Source organism: Camellia sinensis, chromosome 14, assembly GCF_055761805.1.
Source record: "Camellia sinensis isolate YWXY chromosome 14, ASM5576180v1, whole genome shotgun sequence".
Lineage (NCBI taxonomy): Eukaryota > Viridiplantae > Streptophyta > Magnoliopsida > Ericales > Theaceae > Camellia > Camellia sinensis.
This window is the reverse complement of record NC_138974.1, coordinates 33394078-33410529: the sequence shown is the minus strand read 5'-3', so window position 1 is coordinate 33410529 and position 16452 is coordinate 33394078.

Below are 16452 nucleotides of genomic sequence, written 5' to 3'. Positions count from 1 at the left end.
CTATAAAGGACTTGAGTTTTAGTGATTAATAAGGAGTGGATTTATACCATCTGCCTATGTTTTTATTTATTTATTTATTTTTTTCTCTTCTCGTATCATTAATTTTGGAACTATAATGAGTATAGAGTTTTAGTGATTAACAAGGAGTGGATTCCTATCGTGTTTTATTTATTTTTATTTATTTATATTTTTCTTATCACATCATTAATTTTAGAACTATAAACAAAGTAGAGTTTTAGTGATTAATAAGGCGTGGATCTATCTCTTATATTTTTATCTATTCATTTTTTTTCTCTTAAAACATCAGTTAAGTTTTAAATTCTAAAATTAAAAATCGTAACAAAAGAATGGTGAAAGGGACAGTAAACAGCGTGGTCTTAAGAGGCACGGCATCGTTTGACAGCATTTAGCCTTCATGATAGGTTACGTTTGGAAAATTAATCAGCCTGGTTGGTTGTGTTTTTTTTAAAATATTTTTCAAAAAATTTTATTTTCTTATTTTTTTGTATTTTTTTTTATTAATTTTTTTAATATTTTAAGTAATTTTTTACTTTTTAGACATACCTAACATAAATATACCTAAAGAGTAAAAATTTTGTGAAAAAAATCTTTTAAAAATTCACTAAATACCAAAAATATAAAAAAAATACGAGAATTCAGTACATTTTTTGTATTTTTATGTATTTATTAAATTTTTAAAATATTTTTTCATAAATTTTTTACTTTTTAGATACCTCTAAATAAAGTGCATCTAAAAAGGTAAAAAAATGTTTAAAATTTTAAAAATATTCACTAAAAACAAAAAAATACGAAAACTAAAAAAAACTAAGTTTTCAAAAAACTTAATCCAAATACACTGTAATATTTTAGGCTTCGTTTAAAAAGTGAGTTGATTTTTTAGTTTTTTTACTTTTTTAATTATTTAGCCTACGGCTTTAAAACCTGATTTGGGAAGGACTCTTGGTTTTTTTGACTTTTTTGAGAGAGAATGAATGTAATGATTATGTGTTAGATGTGATGTTTTGTCTTATTGGGCTAAAAAACCTTCTTTTTTTTGTGACTATTTTAACCAAAAAAAAGCTTCAAACCTCTCTTTCTAAACGGAGCTTTAATAAGTTAAAATATTTATATTTGAAAATATTATTAGATTTTTTTGTAATTTAATATGATATTTATGAAAGAAAAAATAAAATAATTATAAATTTAATATGACATTTTATCTTATTAATGTGATATTTTATCTTATTTTAGTTTTTTGCTATTTTAGTAAGTTAAAATATTTGTGTTTGAAAATATGGTTGAATTTTTTTAATTTGATGTGATATTTGTGAAAGAAAAAATAAAATGATTATGAATTTGATGTGACATTTTATCTTATTGATTATTTTAGGGGGATTTGGTAATACACCCCTCACTGTCTAATTTATCTTTCAAAATGATAAGAATTATATAAGTATTTTCAAAACCTCCTAGTATTTTAAAATTTGTTTCTTTTATTATATTACCTTCATATCTATCAGCTCTCCTATTAAGGCATATTTACAGTGTATTTCAGAATAAAATTTTATTTTGAGAGTTGGTTTGGGAAGTAGGTTGGCTTTTTAACTTTTTTGACTATTTTTGTCTGGGATAAAAAGCTTGGTTTGGAAAGAACTTTTTGACTTTTTGACTTTTTTGATTTTTTTGTGAGAGAAGAGTGTAATGATTATGGGTTGGATATGATATTTTATTTTTTATGGCTAACATAGCCTATTTTATCTTTTGTGGCTAAAATAGCCAAAAAAAACCAATTTTAACTCTTCCCAAACGGTGCCTGAATCATATAAACTTTACTCTGATTCAGAGTCTGAATCAGAGTAAAGTTTATATGATTCAAAGTAAAATTTTATATTTTTAAGCAAATTAACATGTTTTTAACCAGAGTAAAATTTCAGAGTAAAATTTTATATCGTAAAGCAAATCAACATGTTTTTTATCAGAGTAAAATTTTACTTTGAATCATAGTAAACTTTACTTTGATTTACTTTGATTCAAAGTAAAATTTTATTCTGAAAGTACAATTTTACTATCATTGTATAATTCAAATCTGCAATGAATTGATAGTAAAATTTTACTGTCACTAGGAATCCAAAAACAAATAACAGAAGTACACAATAACAAAGTAAAAGTTTACTATCATTGTATAAAAAAATAATAAAAAATAGAACAAATAACACTAAAGTAAAAGTTTACTCTCATTTTATCAAACAAAAATAAAGCACATATCAGAGTAAAATTTTACTCTCATTCTGTCAAACAAAAACAGAGCACAAACCAGAGTAAAATTTTATTCTCATTCTGTCAAACAAAAACTAGAGCACACATCTGATTGAACTTGGCAAATCAACAAAAATAAATTAAAAACAAAAACAAAAAAAAACTAATCAACCTATATCGAAGATTAAATAGCGAATCGAACCAAAGGTGAGAGTCAAGTCATCAATCCAGATCTTAGGCAAAATTTTGAGCTACAAGGTTGACTCCAAATCAAAACTCAAAATCGAGTTTGTAATGGTGAAATCACACCAAATTCGAAATGCCACAAACCAGATCTAAGATGTTATTAGCCGAATCTAGATCTGAGATGTTATAAGTTTAATCAACCTTATCCAAGCCTCTTAAGCATAGATCGCAAACTCAAATTAGGGCTCCTTTCATATCACAAATTGAACTGAGGACTGAAGGAAGAGGGAGAACCGTTATTAAAATTTCAGTCCAGTAAACAAGTGAATGAAGTATGGTAGAGGTGCATCAAGCCTCTGGTTTCTTCAATTCTAGGGTTTTTAGAAAAGAAATGGAAGGCTTGACTAACATTGGATGCGAATGAGGGGTGGCGCCAAGAATCATGGCGGTTGGTGGTCGGAATACATTGGCAAAAGGTGCTCCGGCGGCTTAGGTGACCTCTGACATGGTTATGAAGAAAAACTGTATTTAAAGGGAGAGGAGAGAGACGAAGAATGTGGGGAGAGAGTAAAGGGATTTAGTTGAGGGTATAATAGTCTGATAAATATTTAAATAATAAATTTTGTCATTTATGCAAGACTTTATAATTATAAGGGGGTTTAGAAAGTGTAATTTTTTTCTTAGTCCTTTTAACAATGAAAGGAAGATAAGGAGGGTTTATAGTCAAATTTTCCATCATTTTAACCTATTTTATATTTTTGTAAATTTTAGCCCAAAAAGTAAAAAAAAACTTTTGCCAAACAAGACCTTAATTTAACTTGACTTTTTGATCTTTTGACTAATTTAACATGACTAAAATTGTTTCATTTAAAATAAATTTTTAACTTTTTTTTAGTTTGTATGTGATGATGGATAGAGAAAGAATAAAATGATTATAATTTAAATGTGATATTTTATCTTATTTTTATTTTTTAATATTTTTGTGTGCCAAATTAGTCAAATTCTCTCCCCAAACAAAGCCTTAGAATTGTTTTAGAAAGTAGAAAAATAAAAAAATAATATAACTTAAATAAAGTAATAAATTAATAAATTGACCCTTTTATTTCTAATATCTCGTTTGGCAACCTTTTATTTTAGTAAAAAAATTATTATCAATTATCACATCACTTTCTCTATTTTTTTTTATATCTTTTATAAAAAATAAAACTAAAATAACATCTTCCAAACGAAACATAAGGGTCCAAATAAGCCTTCCTTCCTTTCGGTGGTTCTAATATTCCTTTTTCCATCCACGAAGATTCGCAAGGATGGGTGACTTATGATATTTTCAATGGGAATATCAATAGAGTAATGATTGATCTCTCTCATTTTAAAATTTTAATTAAGTTTTAATATTGCAGTAAGTAATAAAAAAATTATATAAAAAAAAATTAAGATCAAAATATCACATCATAGTGAAATTCACCTCTATTAAAGCTCATTAAAATTTCTTTATTAGAGTTTTCAATCATTTTTTATATCACTAATTGTATATTTGTTATAATGTGACTCAGATACAAATTTTTTGCAACCTGTTATTGTGAGTGTTTGGGAAGTGAGTTTTTTTTACAGATTTTTTTAGTTGTAAGATATTATTAGAGAAATTTTTTTTTATGTTTAGAAAGATAGTTAGGTTTTTTTTTTGTGGTTGGATATGATGTTTATGAGAAAAAAAATGAAATAATTATAAGATTTGATGTGATATTTTATTTGGATTTATTTTTTTTAGTTTTATAACAATTTGCCTTTTAGTGGAAAAAAAAAAAAATCAAAAATTCATCTTTCGAAACAGCGCCTTTGATTGTATATTTGTTGTAACGTGACTCAGCTACATGGAATTTTATGCAACCTGTTATTATTATGTTTAATTGTACATTTGTTATACCGTGACTCAGGTACATGGAATTTTATGCAACCTGTTATTACTATGTTTTCTAGAAGGAAAGTTTTCAATATTTTTCCATAAAAAAAATGTTTCAGTATTAAGGTCTTTTTATTAAAAGGTTGTTTAGAATGTTCTAAATAAGTGTATTTTTTAATTTTTTATGAAACATGAGTTGGGTATGGGTTGAATTTGAAGTGATGTGGTAGAGAGGTGATATGACTTAAATAAGATGATGTGATTTAAATAGGATAGTGACTTTTTGACTTTTTTAATGGATGACAAACAAGGCCTAAGTTTGGTAAACCCACTGTTTAATAGTGAAAAAGTTATTAAAATAATTAAAATGTTAAATAATTATATAATAAAATTACGAATTTATTTCTTATATATTTTTATATATTTCTTTTGTAAATAATTTAAAAATTGTTTTAAACATATTGATTTTTATTCATCTTGACATGGGTAAGCTCATTAAGGATATGGCATACCACTTAAGTCCCAATCCATTACTCAAATACTAAAGCTCAACATTCTTGGAACTCAACGTTACACCAAGTACCAATAACATCTAAACATTTGGCAAGCAAAGGATCAGCCACATCAGCAGACAAAGATCCTACAGAGTTATTGCACCACACATCAGCCATTAATGAGTTTCCCTGCAGCATTTATTACGATAACCCTTCACGTCGGAACAGAACAGTCTCACCACGAACAAGGCAAGCTAGAACATAGACTTTCGGCCAACGTGACAGCTCGGAGTGGACAAGGAAATGATGAGCAAAGGATATAACCAGGTTTCTAAGACAAAGAAAAGGTTAAGTTCTCTATCACCATCTTATCTCTACATTCCGTCACCCTTTCTCTTCTCAACTTAATTGTCGGAGGGTTCGCTGGGGGACTCCCCGTTCCCCGTTGAACTCTTGTGCAGATCTCTCTGCGGGCTCGACACTCGGGCAACGGTTTGGGAAGCGTGGATCTATCTGACCCGTTCCATCTGGAGTACTCGGTATCATCAGTTGACGCCGTCTGTGGGAAACTTTTTCGCTCCGTGTGGCAATTGTGCTCATTGTCGCCAGAGACTCATTCCCGATAATCCCTACCTGTCACCTACCAAGGTGGATGGTCACAAATAGATCTATGGTTTCTCAACACAATGTTACCGACCCCCAAGCTGACCCTCCTAACCCAAACAACCCACCGCAGTATTTCACAGAACTTACCAACAGCATGAACCGCTTAGCCGAACAAAACTAAGCCCTGATTAATGCTTTGCTTCAAAGAGACCTTCCCATTCCTCTTCTACCACCTCAAGATATCCCACCCAACCGAGAACGAGCCCCAAGCCATCCCGTCCAACAATCTCATCCATCCAACTTGGAGGGCTTGCGACCTCCTCCCCCAGATATGAACCCGCCACCTTGGGCCCCTCTTCCATCGGTCCAAGCACTTGCCCCCGAGAGAGAGGCCAGTAGTGTCAAGCCTCCATTGCATTCCGGTGGTGACAACGCTCCTCTTTGGGATGCAAAACTTATGTTGAGGCAATCCCACATCGCCTATGAGGGACACTTGTAACCAACTTATAAGCGTACTGACCCCCTCCACCTTGTAAGACGTGTTTTAAAGCCGTGAGGCCGACGGGGGTTTTCTTCCCTACCTCGCCAAAGCTGACAATATCTTGCCGGGGCACGAGAAGCCAGTCACGTGAGTTTGGTGGCCCATGCAGGTCGTTCGGCAAACTTCCCCACTGTTCACGGCCCAGTCCGCTAGGGGGTTATGTTGGGGCAATCCTACATCGCCTGGGAGGGACACTTGCAACCAACTTATATGCGTACTGGCCCCTTCCACCTTGTAAGACGCGTTTTAAAGCCGTGAGGCCGATGGGGGTTTTCTTCCCCACCTCGCCAAAGCAGACAATATCTTGCCGGGGCGCGAGAAGCCAGTCACGTGAGTTTATGGGTAAGCCCATTAAGGATATGGCCCACCACTTAAGGCCCAATCCATGACTCAAATACTAAAGCTCAACATTCTTGAAACCCAACGTTACACCAAGCACCAATAACATCTAAATTCTTGGCAAGCTAAGGACCAACCATATCAGCAGACAAAGATCTTGCAGAGTTATTGCATCACACATCAGTCATTAAAGAGTTTCCCTACAGCATTTATTACGATAACCCTTCATGTCGGAACAGAACAGCCTCACCACGAACAAGGCAAGCTAGAACATAGACTTTAAACCCTCTACCACAGCCAACTTACCATTTGCTGCCTCTATCAAAGACAAACCCCTACCTCCTAAGTTCAAAATGCGCTCAATCGACTCTTTCGATGGTACAACGGACCCAGTCGATCACTCGGAGACCTACAGGACCATCATGATTCTTCATGCATTCCCTGATGAGATCATGTGTTGGGCTTTCCCCGTAACACTTAAGGGGTCGGCCCGACTGTGGTTTAGTCAGCTTCCGACGAACACTGTCTCTACTTTTCAGCACCTAAATGACTCTTTTCTCAACCACTTCATTGGTGCCCAACACCAACGGCGTCCGGCAACTCAACTTCTCAACATCCGTCAGACGGAGGGAGAGTCGCTGCACAGCTTTGTCACTCGCTTCAACACCAAAGCCTTGCAAGTGGCAGAAAACGACGGCTTTCATGGCCGGTCTACGATCATCCGATTTTATTTTCTCCCTCTCTAAAAATCCTCCTATCTCCATGGTGACCCTTCTCTCCAAAGCCCAAAAATATATGAACGCCGAAGATTCCCTAGCTGCCCGACAAGACCCCACAACCAAAAACCCTACCTTCAGAGAGAAGAGAAAGGACTCTAAAACCAGAACCACCTAGTACGCATAGCAAATGCCTCAGTATACTGACCGACCCTCCCGAGCCAACCAGTCGGCACCTGCCTGACCGGCCGGCCGGTTCGAACGGTACACTCCTCTTAATTTCCCCATGGAACAAGTCTTGAACCAGATCCAACGAGATTATCCCCTGAAATGACCACAACCATCGCGGTCTCCTTCCAACCGGCGAGACCAGTCCAAGTACTGCCGTTTCCATCAGAACCACGGCCACAATACCGAGGAGTGTGCTAACCTTAAAGACCAGGTTGAGAGCTTGATACGCCAGGGGCGTCTCAGTCGGTTCACGGCTGCCCGCTCTCACCAACGGCCAAGGACCAAACCTACCAGAAACAACCACCAACACACCCCTCATCGACTACCCGCCCAACCTAACCAAGGAAATGATCGACCCCCACAGCAACCCCGAGCACAAGGCAACCCTGCCCTCCCGGTTGGAGAGATCAGAGTTATTATCGGCAGGCTGGCATGTGGTGAACCATCCCGTTCGGCCCAACGAACAGAACTCAGAAAATTCGGCAAGGCATTGATAAGGAGGTCGCGACATTGGATCGCCCCTTCAAACACCCGAAGCAGTGGATGGAGCCCATCACCTTTACAGAGACCGATTGCACAGGCATCCGCTATCCCCATGACGACCCCTTCGTCATCTCAACTCTCCTGTCCAATTACAAAGTCAGACGAGTACTTGTTGACAATGGTAGCTCTTTAGACATCATTTTTCTAAACGCCTATCGCCAGCTCAAAGTTGGAGAAGAAAGTTTGTCCCCTCTCCAAACCCCACTGGTCGGCTTCATTGGAGATCGGGTGACCTCTATAGGCTCTATCGATCTTCCCATCACCATTGGAGAATACCCACAATAGACCACTAAGTTGCTCGCCTTCCTTGTCGTCGACTGTCCCTCTGCTTATAACATCATCCTCGGCCGCACCGCCCTTAACGGTTTTCAAGCTGTCATTTCTACGTACCATCTGGCCATGAAATTCCCCATCGACCTCGGAGTCGGCACCATGAGGGGGGAGCAGACTGTGGCCAGAGAATGCTACGTCGCTTCATTCAAGAGGTCAAGCTGAAGGAGACTATGATCATCAAAGGACTCGACGTCAGAGACGAAGATGAGTTAGTTAGAGGGGAACTAGTGGAAGAACTTGTTGAAGTCCCCATCGACCCCACTAACCTAACAAAAACAACCAAGATCGGTAGCCAGCTATCCCCCCAGGCCAAGGCCGACCTTACAACCCTCCTAACCGAGCACAATGATGTGTTTGCCTGGACCCATTCTGAAATGCCAGGTATCAATTCCTTCTTCATCACTCATTGTCTCAACATCGAGCCCCACTTCCGACTCTTCTGCCAGAAGTAGCGTATCTTTCATCTAGAGCACAATACTCTTATTGCTTCCGAGGTAGATAAACTACTAGAACCACGGTTCGTCCAGAACGTAGACTACCCCAGATGGCTGTCAAACGTGGTCCTGGTCTGAAAAAACAACGATAAATGGCGACTCTGCGTTGATTACTCTGACCTCAATCAGGCTTGCCCCAAGGACAGTTATCCCTTCCCTTCATAGATCTGCTTGGTGACGCCACGGCCGGACACCAGATGTTCAGTTTCATGGACGCCTTCATTAGCTATAATCAAATTCTGATGCACCCGGCAGACCAGGAACCCATCTCCTTCATTACGAACATAGGAACTTACCACTATTATGTTATGCCCTTCGGATTGAAAAACGCCGGAGCCACTTACCAACGGTTGGTTAATGCCGTTTTTCACCATCAGATAGGTCAGAACATGGAAGTCTACGTCGATGACATTCTTGTCAAGAGCAAACTCTCCTCTGATCATTTGGCAGACCTGCAAGAGACTTTCGAAACCTTACGTAAATATCAAATGAAGCTCAATCCGGAGAAATCCACCATCGGCGTTGGGTCTGGGAAGTTCATGGGGTTCATGGTCAGTCAGCGGGGTGTCGAGACCAACCCCGAAAAGATCAAGGCCCTGATAGAAATGCAGTCACCCAGAACGGTTAAAGAAGTTCAAAGGCTTACTGGCAGGGTCGCCACCCTCAACCGTTTTATTTCCCGTGCGACGGACAAGTGCCTTCCCTTTTTTATAGTCCTTTGGCAGGCTTTTGAGTGGACGACCGAATCCGAAGAGGCCTTCTAACAATTAAAACAGTGCATGGACAACCCCCATACTCTCTCAGGCGCTCACGGTTGAGCCCTTTTTTCTCTACTTAGCCGTGCCAAGCATCGCAATCAATACGACCCTCATCAGGGAGGGCAGCTCAGTACAGCGTTTGGTTTATTACATTAGCCGGGCTCTTAGGAGAGCAGAACAGAACTACCCATTGCTGGAAAAAATGGCCTTGGCCTTGGTCATAGGCTCAAGACGACTCTGACCGTACTTCCAAACTCACTCTATAGTGGTCCTCATTGACCAACTTTTGAAGAAGATAATGCAACAACCAGAGTTGTCCGACAGACTTATGCAATGGTCAGTTGAGCTCAGCCAATTTGAAATCTCCTACCAACCTCAAACAGCGATCAAAGGCCAGGTTGTCGCCGATTTTATCTTGGAATTCACTAATCCCACTCCCACCAAGGCCCCCCCACCCAGGCAATTCAACACTGAGGCAGAAGACTCCCACTCTTGGACCCTCAATGTTAATGGGTCATCCCGCAAAGAAGGTTGTGGAGCTGGTCTCATCCTCACCGCTTCTGAAGGTGGTTATTTCAAGTGTGCTCCCCGCTTCCTCTTTGACGCAAGCAATAATGAGGCCGAGTATGAGGCCCTGATAGCAGGTCTTCACCTAGCAAGAGACATTGGTGTAAGCCACATCCGAGTGTTCAGTGATTCCCAATTGATCGTCGGACAAATCACGGGGGAATTCGACGCCAATGACGACACCATGCGAGCCTATAGGGATATTGCACTTGTGACAACCCTCACCTCTGATTAGCGTTAAATTGTGATTAAGCATGATAAGTAATTGATTAAGATGAAATCCTGAATTGATTGCATGAGTGTGTTGCTTTAATTGCATTTCTATCTGTTTGTCATTGAATGATCTATTCATGTTTTGATTTCGAACTGCGAATTGAAAGCCTTATCGGCGACCGATTCAGAAATTGATTAGTGTTATATGCTAATTAGGATTTATGGGATTTTATGATAGGTTTAATTAAAATTTAATTTGGAATAATTAAATTAGAATGATTAATGTTAAATTACTTTAGCTAGAGTTATTTGCACTTTTGCCATTAGTGGGCATTTTCTAGGCCATTAGTTTGATTTCATGTTTGGCGCTATCATCTTCTCCATCCTCAAGACCAAACCGTGAGAAAGAGGGAGATTAGGAGAAAAATTGAGTTCATCTAAAGATTGGCTTGGAAAATTAGAGGAATTGAAGAAAACCTGCAAAATTAGGCTTCTTCACTTGGAATTCAAGACTTAAGGTAGAAAATTCATTCTTTTAAATATGAATTTAAGTTGTTACATGCTTGGTTCATGGAAAATTGGTGATTAGAGTCAAGAATTAGCTTAATGTGTTGATTTGGGAGTGAATTCTTGCATGCATGTCCATATCATAGAGTTTGACGTTATTTTTCATGAACTCCTTACATGCATGTTCATATCTTAGTTGTAGTCCAAGAATTCACCATGTTTTAGAGTTCAATCTTGCATTTGATCATGTTTTGGGAGCATTAGAGTTCATGAGAACTCTTGCATGTTATGTTCTTGCATTGTTCTTCAAGTTTCATCAAAAATTGTGTTCAATTGGCATACCTTTGGGCTTTGATTTTATAAAATGATCTTCAAAACATGTTGTATTATGGGTTTTTAAGTGTTTTCCAAAAAATTGACCCAAAAGGATGAGTTTTGGTATGTTTGATTCTTGGTTTGAGCTTTGGAAGCAAATCTGGAAAACCCAGATTTTGGCTTCCACGCTCGAACGAAGGATTCCATGCTCAAGCGACCAACTTTGTGTTCAGAGCTCCGCTTGAGCAACGAATTACTGGCTCGAGCGTAGATTGCAAGCTCTCAGGTTTTTGCGTGTGCAAACACACGCTCGAGCGACGAGACCCACGCTCGAGTGAGGAATTGTGTCCCATGCTCGAGTAAGCATCGAGCAGAGAATTTCAGCAACCAGTACTTTTGCATGTTTTTACAGACCGCTCGAGCGAGGGAGTCTACGCTCGAGCGACCCCTCTGTTTTGGTAAGCTCGCTTGAGCGGAGAAAGCCACACTCAAGCGAGACCCCTGTTTTCAGTAAATTTTGAAAAGTGTTTTAAAGTACATTTTTGCATCCTCATTCCATCCTAGGTATTCCTAGGCTATGTTTAAGGCATCTTATTGAGGATAATGTTATAGAACCACACCAAGCCATATAGGGGCTAAGTTATTAATCCCAAGTGTGTAACTCTGTGTGTGTTTATTCTGCAACTTTGTGGGGTCGGCACTCGAGGACGCTGACTAGCCTGTCTATAGCCCAGTAATCTGTGAGTAACAATGTTGTAAAGATACGTTCAATTGTAATTATTTCTGAACAATTGACTGTACTACTTTCTGAAATGACAATGTTTACTGAATGAATGTTTATCCTATTTGTAAACTGTACTCGTGGTATCCATAGCAACTTACTGTTACTGTTACTGCTACTGTTACAGAGATCTCTGTCAGTTCCAATGTTTGGAACTATTACTGTTTACTATTTTGATGGCCATCAACTGACTGTTCGGTCTATTAAGACCTACTGTACTGTTTTGCTATTGGACGTACCACATATGACTGTTATGATTTCTATATGACTAATATGACATGAAATATGAGCCACTGATTGAATAACTGATTTACTGATGCAAATGACTGTTTTAATTAATGAAAGGACATTCATTCTAACCCCTTTACACAGTTGTTATTCATTGGGCTTTAGCTCATTGTTTATATATGTATGTAGGTGGCCAAGCACCAGACCGAAGCTAGGAGCGTCAAGTTAAGCTCTTGTTTTGTCAAGCCAACCATTGTGCCTTCCGAGTCCGTTCAAGCCAAGGCTGTTTTGGGGTGTTTCAGATTCACCATTTTTGTCTCTGTTTTGTAATGAATGTTTCAGACCTTTGACTGTACAGTTATGGTGAAGGGATTGGATCCCTAACCTGTATGTTATGTATATTTTATATGTATATATATGTTTATGGTTATGATGTGGACTAGTCTATAAAAGTCTTTTTTCACTCAGTTTTTCACAGCTCATTGAACATCTTATATTTGCTGTTTGGCTTCCGCTAGCCCCTTACTCTGTACTATTGTTATTACTGTCAAGTAAGCCTTTGGTAATCATGGATTACTGGCCGGTTACGATGCTAAACCCTTAAGGGCAGGTTTGGGTCGTGACAGCACTCCCCATTGTTCGACTTTTCAACACTTTCCATATCAAACACATCCATCGGTCAGAAAACTCCAAGGCAAATGAAATGGCTCAATTAGCCTCGGCTGACCAGTTGGACCTCAGCCATGGAGTTCGCCTTGAATACCTGACCCACCCGGCTACTTCGCCAACCTAGTAGGAGGTGCACTTCCTCCAAAATGAACCTATCCCATGGACGGCGGACATCTTTCTATTTTTGACAAGTGGAGAGTTACCCGGTAACAAACAGCAGACCGCTAAAGTCAGAGCCCGGTTGTCCAATTACATCCTCATCAGCGGCCTCCTGTACAAACGCAAATTTTCACGACGATACCTCAGGTGTCTTAGTCCTTCCCAAGCGACCTATGTGATGAGGGAAGTCCACGAGGGTGCATGTGGTAATCATTCGGGTGCCAGGTCGCTGGCTCATAAAATACTTTGCACCGCCTACTTCTGGCCTACTCTCAACCAAGATGCCACTGAGTTCGTGCTTAAGTGCGATAAATGCCAGCGTTTTACCAATATCCCCCATGCTCTGCCGACAGAACTGATTACACTCAGTAGTCCGTACTTGTTCGCCAAGTAGGGCATTGACTTAGTTGGTCCACTGCCTACTAGTAGGGGCCAAACCAAGTTCTCTGTGGTCGCCATTGATTACTTCACAAAATGGGTGGAAGCGGAACCCCTCGCCACAATCATCGAACGGAACATAACCAGATTTATTTGGCAGTTGATTGTATGCGATTTGGAATCCCTCAAGCCATCGTCTCAGACAACGACAAGCAATTCGACAATGCCAAGTTCAGAAAATTTTGTGCAGAGCTCCATATTCAACCGTGCTTCTCTTCCCCAGGCCATCCCCAAGCTAACGGGCAAGTCGAGGTCACCAACTGCTCTCTCTTGAAGATCATCAAAACTAAGTTGGAAGCCGCCAAGGGACTCTGGGCTGAGGAACTGCCAAACGTACTCTGGGCCTATCGCACTACTGCCCAAACCCCTACTGAGGAGATCCATTTTCGCTTAACATACGGCGCTGAGGCAGTCATCCTAGTGGAAATCGGCCTGCCAACCCTGAGGGTTCTACACCCAGATCCTGAACTAACAGACGGCTTACGTCGGGCCGACTTAGACTTAATCGAAGAGCTCCGAGAGACAACTGCTATCAGACGGGCCTCATATCAACAAAAAATGAGAACACACTACATCCGCAAAGTTCGACTGAGGGAGTTCACAGTTGGGGACCTAGTCTTGCGCGAGGCAACTCTCGCCAGCAAAAATCCTGTCGAGGGCAAGCTAGCCGCCAAATGGGAAGGGCTTTACATCATTAAAACCAGACCTTGCCTAGGCACCTACCGACTCCAAGACATGGAAGGTAAAGGCCTCCCCCATCCATGGAACGCCGAGCACTTGAAACGTTATTTCCAGTAAAATAGCGTCTCATACTTTTGTATTGGTCTATTGTTGTATGTTCTTTTGACGATCTACATGCTCGTTCGTTTCGTTCTTTCTATACGTGGTGTGAACTTGTAATCAATAGGTCATGCCTTAAATGCAAATGACTTTATATCTCCATTACCTGCACAGTACTTCAATAACGACTTGTTAATGCACGAAGAGCTCAGCCAGACTGAGTTAAGTAAAGCCTCAGCCAGACTGAGCACGAAGAACTCAGCCAGATTGAGTTAAGTAAAGCCTCAACCAGACTGAGCACGAAGAGCTCAGCCAGACTGAGTTAACTAAAGCCTCAGCCCGACTGAGCACGAAGAGCTCAGCCAGACTGAGTTAAGTAAAGCCTTAGCCAGACTGAGCATGAAGAGCTCGGCCAAACTGAGTTAATTAAAGCCTTAGCCAAACTGAGCACGAAGAGCTTAGCCAGACTGAGTTAATTAAAGCCTCAGCCAGACTGAGCACGAAGAGCTCAGCCAGACTGAGTGGTGGTCGACCGAGCTGAGCATAAAGAGTTCAACTAGATGAAGGGCCTTCCCAGCCTTAGTTAGAACTCAAATGAAGAATTCGGCCAGTTTATTTTCATAATTTAATGTTACAGCGTGGTGGCCATACTTAGTCAAAATCCAGGCCCATACTACAACATCTTTTAACTTTTTTTACATTTTTAATTTTGCACTTTCAATGTAGTTAAAATTCAGGTCCATAGTCGTCCAAGCTAGTCATTCATTTTTCATTCTTTAACATTTTCATGTATGCCCATTTTTAACGATTTTTGCATCATGGTTTTCTCACAAGTTAGGCTGGCTGCCCATTTTTAAACTTTCTACATCACAATCTACGCACAAGTCTTAATTTCATACCCATTTTTCATTGAATTCTGCTTTGCCATTTTTCATTATTTCTAAATTTACAACTCACAAGAAATAAGGACAACAATAATACAAAGGAAAACTCGTTATTTTATTTACAAACTTACAGTTACATACAATTTGTTGCAGAAATTACAAAAAAAAAAAAAAACAAACACAACAAACACAAAACAAAATAAACATAAGTCAAATTTTTACACTCAGTTACATAGTTCACTCCTCTTCACTGGAGGCAAGGTCCTCCTCTTCAATACCTTCGTCCAGGGGGGTCTGGGCGACGTCATCTTCACCCACCTTCACCAAGCTGAAATCCACGTTTGGGAACAGCTCTTGCGCCTTATGTTTGAAGGTCATCCAGCTGCTGTCCCAGAACTCGCTCATTTCATGCTTGTAGAAGTCAGACCGCTGGAAGCTCTGGATAACTTCCTCTTCGCTTCTACTTCTAGCGGCCGCTCCCGACGGCCCAGCCCCCCCCGCTACCCTCCTTAGCCAGGCTACTCGCGATCGCGGCATCTATGGCCATCTGGAAGTTGACGGACCCCTTGAATTGCTCCACCGTCGCCATACACAGGTCGGGGTACGCCGCCCTCTCAGACACCAACTTCACCCTTTCCTTCGCCAGTTCCTTCTCCAATGCTGCAATCCGACTATCGGCCTCTTCCTTGTCCTTAACCAGGTCTTCGTTGCTAGACATGGCCTCCTCTCATCTTTCATTAGCAGTGGTGCAGGCTCTCTGGACCTCCTCTAGTTTTCTCTTCTTGCCCGCCAACTCGAACTCTAGCGATATCGCCTTGCGGCGCTCCGCCTCCAGCTTTGACTTAGTTGCGAGGAGCCTGGCACTAGCTCGGTCCGCCGAGTAGCTTCGCACCAGCGCCAACACCTCCATGCTCTTCGCTCTTTGCATATATTCTAGCCCCTTGGCACACGCACTCTGAGCGGCCTTCATCCACCCTGTCGTCTCCACCCTCAGCTTATGCAGCTGTACCTTTGCCTCTTCTAGCTGGGCCCTCAGCGACTCTATCTCCATCTTCGAGAGTGCTGCTTTGTTCATCACGGCAGTTGCCAGGGTTACTGCCTTCATTTGGGCTGAACAGAACTCCATCAGGAGGTCGACCTCTGTCAATTGCGCCAGTGACTGTACAGCCGCATCTTCCACAACTCCAACTAGGCGATCGGCTGTGACCCTAGCTTCCCCTCCTTCTGCTGAGCGACCTACCAGTGCATGCTCGTGGTACGACGCGGTCACCAGCACGACACTCATCTTTTGCTTGCCGATCCCAGCCTTCCTTTCATTGAGATTGGGGATTTCTTCTGGCGCAGATACCATCGTCGTCACCATAGGGGTAGTTGGGCCCAAGTGTTCTTTTGGTACTTAGGCACTCGTCGTACCCTCATCTTCCTTCGCCACCTAGGCGGTCTCTTTCGCCTCCTCCAGCACCGCCTCTACCCTTCCCTCCTACATCTCTTTCATCGAAAAGGCACCCTCACCC